The sequence below is a fragment of the Monopterus albus genome, unplaced genomic scaffold, assembly GCF_001952655.1.
Source record: "Monopterus albus unplaced genomic scaffold, M_albus_1.0 scaffold78.1, whole genome shotgun sequence".
NCBI classification, from domain to species: Eukaryota; Metazoa; Chordata; class Actinopteri; order Synbranchiformes; family Synbranchidae; genus Monopterus; species Monopterus albus.
The window spans coordinates 1,448,509-1,456,548 of NW_018127958.1; the positions used below are offsets into that span (position 1 = coordinate 1,448,509).

The 8,040-nt window shown below is 39.0% G+C and overlaps 1 protein-coding gene across 3 annotated transcripts in view; it reads left to right on the forward strand.

Moving 5' to 3' along the window:
- Positions 1-8,040, forward strand: part of cntnap2a (contactin associated protein 2a) — a 331,856-nt gene that overhangs the window by 280,741 nt on the left and 43,075 nt on the right. The gene's annotated exons all lie outside the window — the stretch shown is intronic.

Genomic DNA, 8,040 nt, shown 5'->3' on the forward strand with positions numbered 1-8,040 from the left:
TTTCTGTCTGTCTGTCTTCTTCTCTCTCTCACTCTGGCTCTTTATCTAACTCACTGTGGGGTTTAATCCAGCAGTCAGTTTGGGAGCAACCTGTCAGCACACACACAACCACACAGACACATGGGCGGATGCAGACACAGACCAGCAACAGCCATTTGCTTTCCTGATTATGGCACACCACTTTGTGTGATTGCAAAAGAGAGCAATCATTTATTTAAGGTAATTGGTGTGTGCAATAATTATGTCCATTAGGAACCTCTGTTTAACCGAATCACCCATTTTCAGGGATGACAAAACCCCTCTCTCTCACATACACACATGTACACACATTCTGTCATTCTTCCTCCCTCCCTCTCTCTCTCTCTCTCTCTCTCTCTCTCTCTCTAAAAGCCATTCGTGCAAATAGGAGCATGTAAATCTCTTTCAGGTTCACTCCCGCAACCTTTTCTACAAGACTCCGATGCACACACACGCACACACAGAGACACTAACAGGGTTGCTCAGTGCTGCCAGTAAATGGGTAAAATGTATCAGTGTTCCTCATATACATGCAGACACATGCTGCATTCAAAATGATACCCAAATTTAAGCATTAGTGAAACCTGAAGTTAAAAACTGCTCAAATATTCAGTTAAAATCAGGATTTTCCTGGCTTAGAGGACAGACAAACTGCGGTAAACTCTAACATTAGAGTTAATTTATTTGACATTCACAGCCTGTGGTAACTCGTAACAACTTAAAAATGAGATGAGCGGCTTTAAATGTCAAATGTTGTTTAAATATTTATTTGACAGATTAAAATAACAGGTGTGAAATACTTATTTTTGCATATTTTATCATTCAATCATTGTAATAACTGTTAAGTGGCTAACTTTAAATTACAGATATTTTCACTGTGAATTTGACTACAGATATTTACATAATGCGTTCATTAGTGCAATTCCAGTGCTCGTTTTGACCCAAAATATCGATAATGATAACACCTGCTCAGACCACCTCTTATTGCATTCACAGGTGCAATTTTCCTGACAAGCACATAGGCTGGGAAGCACGAGATCAGGTACCTAAATGTATTTTAAAGACCACAGCAACATAAAATTAACCCTTAAATCCACTGCTGATCTGCTGGTATTCACTCTGGATAATTTATTGTGTTTCATGAAGATTATTGTTAATGGAGATAAATAAACGTGGTATGTGGCTATAAATATGAATATGGTTAAACAGTGTTGACGCAGATCAGGACGCACCATCTGTAGCCTACTTAAAGGATGCAGCCAGAGGTGATCTGCAGCCGGTGTTTGGGAATCCACATGAAAGCAGCTCATGAGCCAAGATAAGTAACAAACACCCTGCAGACATCTCAATTAATCCTGTTACGCAGCAGGTAGAGTCAGTCCGACCTCACTGTGGCTGCTGTCGCTGTTAAGTTACAATTTCTTCAAACGAATAAGTTTCACACAGACATACCTTCATTACCATGTAGATACATGTTGTATCTGTTTTTACATTTTGTGGCCCTTTGATCAGTTTTGAAAGCAGCTGTAGGTGGAGGTAAAGTGGGCGACACCTCCACTGGCTCTGCGCTCTGGCGGACCACAAACAGTATGTTTAAGTGTTATTTCCTCTGCTGTTAAACTCTGGTTTAGAAACTGCTATATAAATAAACTATTACTTACTTAGTTACTTACAGTGATTACAATATAATTTTATTGTATTAATTTAAAGGCAATGAAAAGTTTATAAGGTTACAAGCAAGGCCCCTGTGGATTTCCCACACTGAATGCAGCTGTGAGTAAATTCTGTCTTCCTTGCACAAAAGCTGGTCAGTGATATTAGCAGACTACTGGGTGAATAGTTATGTACAGTACTTCTACTTAAACAGTTTTGTCACTGTCAGTCTAGTACATAACTGGTAGAAGAAGATACATAGAAAGAATCTTTCGTCTCATATATTTCCATGTCATGACATCAGTCAGTCAGGTTTCTGCCCTGCTCTTTAAAGAGGACCAGAGGAGTGAGTTTGATTGCACATTAAAGTCAGCCCCAACTCCACCTGCTCACAACGTATTTCTCCGTTTAATAATCTATTTCACCTCGCATCATCAGTTGCATCACTATTGTCATGTTTTGATGACGTTAGAAAGTGGATGACCTTAAACTTATTGAAGTTGAATGATACGAAGACTGAGGTTATAGTGTTTGGTCCAAATAACTCTGGTGATTTTCCCCCAGTTGATTTCGGTTCCTTGGAACGGTACGTGCGGTCCACCGTCACTAACCTTGGTGTTAAAATAGACTCTGTTCTTAGAAGGGAATGTCAGGTGAATGCAGTTGTACGGGCCAGTTTTTATCACCTCCGGCAGCTGGCAAAGGTGAAGCCCTTTCTTTCACGGCAGCATTTTGAGACGGTAATACATGCATTTATTACGTCTCGTGTGGATTATTGTAATGCACTATATTTTGGGCTCAGTCAGGTCGCCCTTTCCCGCCTCCAGAGAGTCCAAAATGCTGCTGCTCATCTATTGGTTGGAGGGCGTAAAAGTGACCATATCACACCCATTTTGGCTTCCCTGTATTGGCGACGCCTAAGTTGTGGAATGCATTGCCCCTTTATATTAGACAGGCCCCCTCGTTGTCCACTTTTAAAACCTATTTGAAGACTCATCTGTACCGTCTGGCGTTCGAACCAGTATGATCCTGTGTCTTGTTGAGCTTGTGATTTATGATGGGGGGTTGTTTTAAGTATGATGTTTTTGTTTTGCTGTTCATTTATGTTGTTTTTTAAGGGGTGTTGTGGATATTGTGTTAAGCACTTTGGTCAGCTTCGGCTGTGTTAAATGTACTATATAAATAAAATTGATGATGATGATGATGATGATGATCCACCTCTCCTACACAATGCAGCTGGTAACACCTGGCTGCGCACGAAAGTCCACTGCGTCTTTGGTCATCAAAATTGCAAAACACTGAGCATGCCCATATTCACCTTGCACCTGGAGTATAGACACAAATTTAGTGTTGTGCCCTGATGCAGGAAAATAGAACCCTCGGTGTCAAAGACACTTGCTGACCATATGTTGCTGGTGTGCCTGATCCTCCATTATCCATCAAAATTCCAACATTAAATAAAGCCCTTACAATAAATAGCATTATGTCAACTGTTATGTGGCCTTAAAGCTCCAGAAGCTTATTAATGTCTTTGCCAGTATTTTCTTACAGCTAAGAGTCAAATACATACCTATACATGCATTCACCTTTTCTTGCAGAATAAAACAATGTGCTGTCACATGCAAGTACAGTGAGAAGTTTGCCAAATGGGGTTGTACTTCTCTTCTAAATGTGCATACAAAAACACACACAGACACAATAAATAACTAGCCTGTCATGGCTGCACAGCAGGCCAGAGGAGATAGGGACTGTGTGTATGTGTGTCTCCTGAAGCTTTCAAAAAGCCCCCACATCGATTTCCTCTCTCCCCACCCTCACTATCATCTTGCATTTTGCCCCAAAGCACACATTTGCAAAACAACTTGCATGCACATACACACACTCATACACATAAACACACACATAATCTGTGCCCTCTTACTGGTGCAAAACTGTATCTGGTGCAATCCAGTCAGGGCATGAAATTACTAGCATTAAGCCAGAATAGGATGGCTGTGCCATTGCAGGACCTCACAGCGTATAAACACACACTCTCAGATACACACGCGACCTTGTACAAAACACGCTTTACTGTAAACTCAGCAGAATCAAAGTCATCAGGTAGGCACTATTCCTCTTTGAATCTTAATGGAGAGAATTGGGCATAGAGACATTTGAAAGGCAGCATTAAAGACATTCAGAACCATGTGAACTGGACTGGTAAAAGGACTGAGGATAGATAAAAAGGTCCCTAAATATAGAAATGCTTGACTTCTGGAGTGCTGTGGCTCAGTAGAAAGTATGTATGCTTCATGTTTTGAGTCTGTAAGAGGCTGCACTTTCCCTGATAGTTTTGCCCAAAGGTTATAAACATTTCAGTCTGATATCCAGCTGAGAAATATATTTTGTTGCTGGAGACCTCAGCTTATAAAACTGTACTATTGTATTTATGTGAAGACCAGACAGACACAGCTTACATCTGAAGTTTAGTAGTACTCTGTGCAGCTCTGGCTTTTTAAAGTTGTCAAATGTCTCTCTGACTTGTTAAAGCAATATATAGTTATGTACCAAGGAGAAAAGTTACCAGGCAGTTTTTTATCCAGCCTCTTTATCAAGTAACTGTCAGAAATAAATTTTTATCTATCTGCTCACTATGAAATACACAGGATTCTTTGCATTGTAGGCATGCAAGTCTTATTCTGATAAACGAGTTATCACAAAGAGATGCTTAGTGTTTTAGAAGTTGTTTTAAATCTTGTTTCAGTGTCAATAGCAGCTGATTTGCCGGTGTACTCTGAATTTGGCTCGCACTTAAATCCTCTGCCATCCGTCTGATAATAGATGAAGAGTAGCAAGATGGAACATCTCATTAGACAAACACGTGCAGACGTTTTGCACACCCACACAAGCTGTGGTCGTTCACAAAAAGACATACACAACCTCCTTCACTATTTATCATTATTTGGTTGGGCTGTGCTGACGCATAATTTAAGACTTGGATCTTTCAGCCTCCATATTAAAAGATTAATAGAAAAACAAATAGTAAGCATAAGGAGGGTTGGTTTTTCTCCAGGTAAAAATACAAGTATATGCACGCACACACACAAAATGACATTAACACACGCATTTACACTTATTACACCCATCACAGCTATGCAATTAGATGAGATGAGTTCTGTGCTCTGGGGGTACTTTAGTTATCATTCCCGCCTGTGGACCAACTTGTTACCCTGGCACTCTAGCACAGAAGTCCTGGAGCCCTCACATTAAAGTGGTAAGACTAGCCTGTCTGTGGTTAACCAGTACAGGTTTGTAATCAGTATTTTAGCTCTGAGGTGGAGAAACTCATCCAGCTATTAACTATTTTCCCTCCTAAGGTCGTGCCTGCCCTTTTTACCAGCACCCTTACCGGCCTGACTTAAGGATACTAGTAAAACCACCTTAGTAATGTCAGCTTTCTCCTTATTGAATTGTATTGATATGTTTACAGGAAAATATTTAAGCTGCAAGTACACTTTGCTGCTAGGGAAATGTTAATTTCTAAATCTTGGCCAGCTGACATGAGCCTTTGTTTACACACAGAATTTGTTACTTTACAACATTGCAGAAAGGCTACAAACCCTTCTTCAAGTTGTAAGTAAAATAAGGAAACTTTAACTACAGTTCATTTAGCAAATGGAAAAGCTAACAGCAGTACAATGTATTAAATGACAAAAATCAACAATACCAAGAACTATCATATAATATGTCTATTCTTGACCTATTTTTCTAAACTACTATTCACAGTGTCCTTGGTATCTGAAGAACAAGTCTTTTAGATGGTGTGCATAAAAATGATGAAGGCCTGCTGGAGTCCCTTTGTCTCAGTCATTGGCACTGTTGAATATGGCCAATCTTTCTAGGGTGTCAATGGCCCAAAGGTCCTCAACCACTTTATTAATGAAGATTCAGCGTTGCAGTTTTCCCCAGGCAGTTGAAGAATGTTTCCCCCAGTGAGCAAGCACCTGGGGCCGGATGCATAAATGACACGTCCACACATAAACCATGCTTACGCCTTTTCCCACACATAAACTGGAATGTACTAACACAGTGTGTGTGCAAAAAGAATGTGTGCACCTCGCATACTTCACACCATGAAACACTGCATTTATGTTGGTCTGACAAATGCGTTCTTATTTCTTTCACCTTAATATCATTTTCCTGTTTTACATTTTAGACTTTATGTAAATTATTCTGTGAACTGCTGATATTACTGTCATTAATTCATTTTTATTTAATGATTGAGATCTAACTAGCCTAACAACAAGCCTTTACAAGTGTATGATTAAATTATAGTGCTCTATAAATAGCTGTAACTGTGCGTAATGGTCATCCATCCAAGGACAGCTGATCTGGCATTACTAGAGGATCTTGGAAATTCCGCTATAAGATGAGAAGCAGTGTTCAGAGATCCTTCCCTGTAAAGCTGTGTGGCTAAAATTGTGGTGTTCTTCTGCTGTAGATAATGCAGGAGGTGGCCATCCTTCTCCTGTTGCCTTCATTCTCTCTTTGTGGGGACAAATGCACTTTTCTGACTTCGCTTTCAATCTGACCACTTCTTCATTAGCATTGCTTTCATTGCCACATTTAACAATGTGTGGCACAGACAGTGTTTGTCTATGCATATGATTGATTAAGGGCAGGTTTCTATCTTTTTATGGCTAAAAGTGGGAGTAGAAAAGAACTTCGTGCACATGTGCCTAATTCCACAGCAATTGAGCATCTGCTGACCTGTCCATTTCCTCTGAGCCTTGTCAGTGACTTTGTTTCTTATTTACTGTCATAACAATGTCCGTTTTTATGTTAATGCATCCCCTTTTTTACCCAGACCCTCTCCATCTTTATCTTTATCTGTATCTATAGATATTTACTGTATCTATTTTATCTGTATCTTTATATCCCATTTTACACACAACTCATGTCAAAGTTTCAGCACACATCAGTCATGTATTTGTTTTAAACCAACTTGTTAATACATCATTTCCTTTAATAAACCAGTCACATCATTATCTGTTTAATCATCCTTATGATAGTTTTAGAAAGCTTTAACTGTAATAGTAATGCATTCAACAGTAAACTACATTGGTATGTCATATTTCTCTCTGAATATATCTTATTCAGTGATTAGCATGAATGATATCCCACTTACATATGCTGCTTTAATATTTCAGAATCACCTTTCAGTCAAACCTCCGTCTCCTATTACTGCTGTTCCCTTTGTCTTGCTTTTTTTTATTCTTCAGCCCTGGATTCTCTCTGGTTACTATCATGACTGCTCACAGTAAAAAGGCTTCTCTCAGGCGTGCCCTTTTTTTTGAAGATCTAACAGGCCTTCTGTTGTTATTATCGACATCAATTTTTCTGGTTTCTTTGACAAAGTATTTATAAAAAAAGAAAGTTGTAGGTCATTTGTCTTGTTTGTGCTGCCACTAAAACAACACAAATAGTTGAACACATACACACACACACATGCTGTGCAGCAATGCTATAGCAGCATTTCCTAGTGCTTTGTTTCTGTTGTGGTATTCTGATATATGTCTGGCTTTCATTCAGCATTTAAAATAACTTATGCTGTTTTTCCTTGCCTTGCAGTCCTGCTCTGTGCATACAGACATCATTAATTCAGTATACTAAAACCTGTCAGAGGGCTTATACTGTGTGTATCTCTGTGTGCATGCTTGTTTGTTTTGGGTAGTTGAATGTTAAAGCACATTCAGATTTATGTTATAGGTTAATGCACTCAGCACATCTAGCCAGACCTTTCCTGAGATGATCTCTGGTGTCTTTGCATATCATGTAAAATGTCTAAAATGGAACTGAGCAAGGAATGATGGAAGTGAGGTTTAGAGGAAGGGTAAAGTGACATCCATATATCCATTATCTATACAACTTATGCTGTAGAGGGTAATGGGAGGCTGGAACCAATCCCAGCCGACACTAGGTGAGAAACGGGGTACACCTTGGCCAGGTCAGCACTCTATCAAATCAAATCAAATCAATTTTATTTACATAGCACTTTAAAAACAACATCCAGTTGACCCAAAGTACTTTACATAGGGAGAATAAAATCACAATAAATAACTAAAATAAAATAAATAGGTTCAGTGCAAAAATAAAACAACACAATAACTCAGACACGCAGATGACATACGGTCAAAGGTCAAAGTGTTTGTCATATGCACAGTTAGGAAACGTGTTTCCCTGTACAATGAAAGTCTTACTTTGCCGTCCACATGAATGCCACAAAATACAAATGAAATATAAAGTAGATAACTAACACACAATCTAAGGCACTTTAAGCAGCAAATGCAGCAATATAATAAAAAATATATAAGAATATAATAAGAGAAT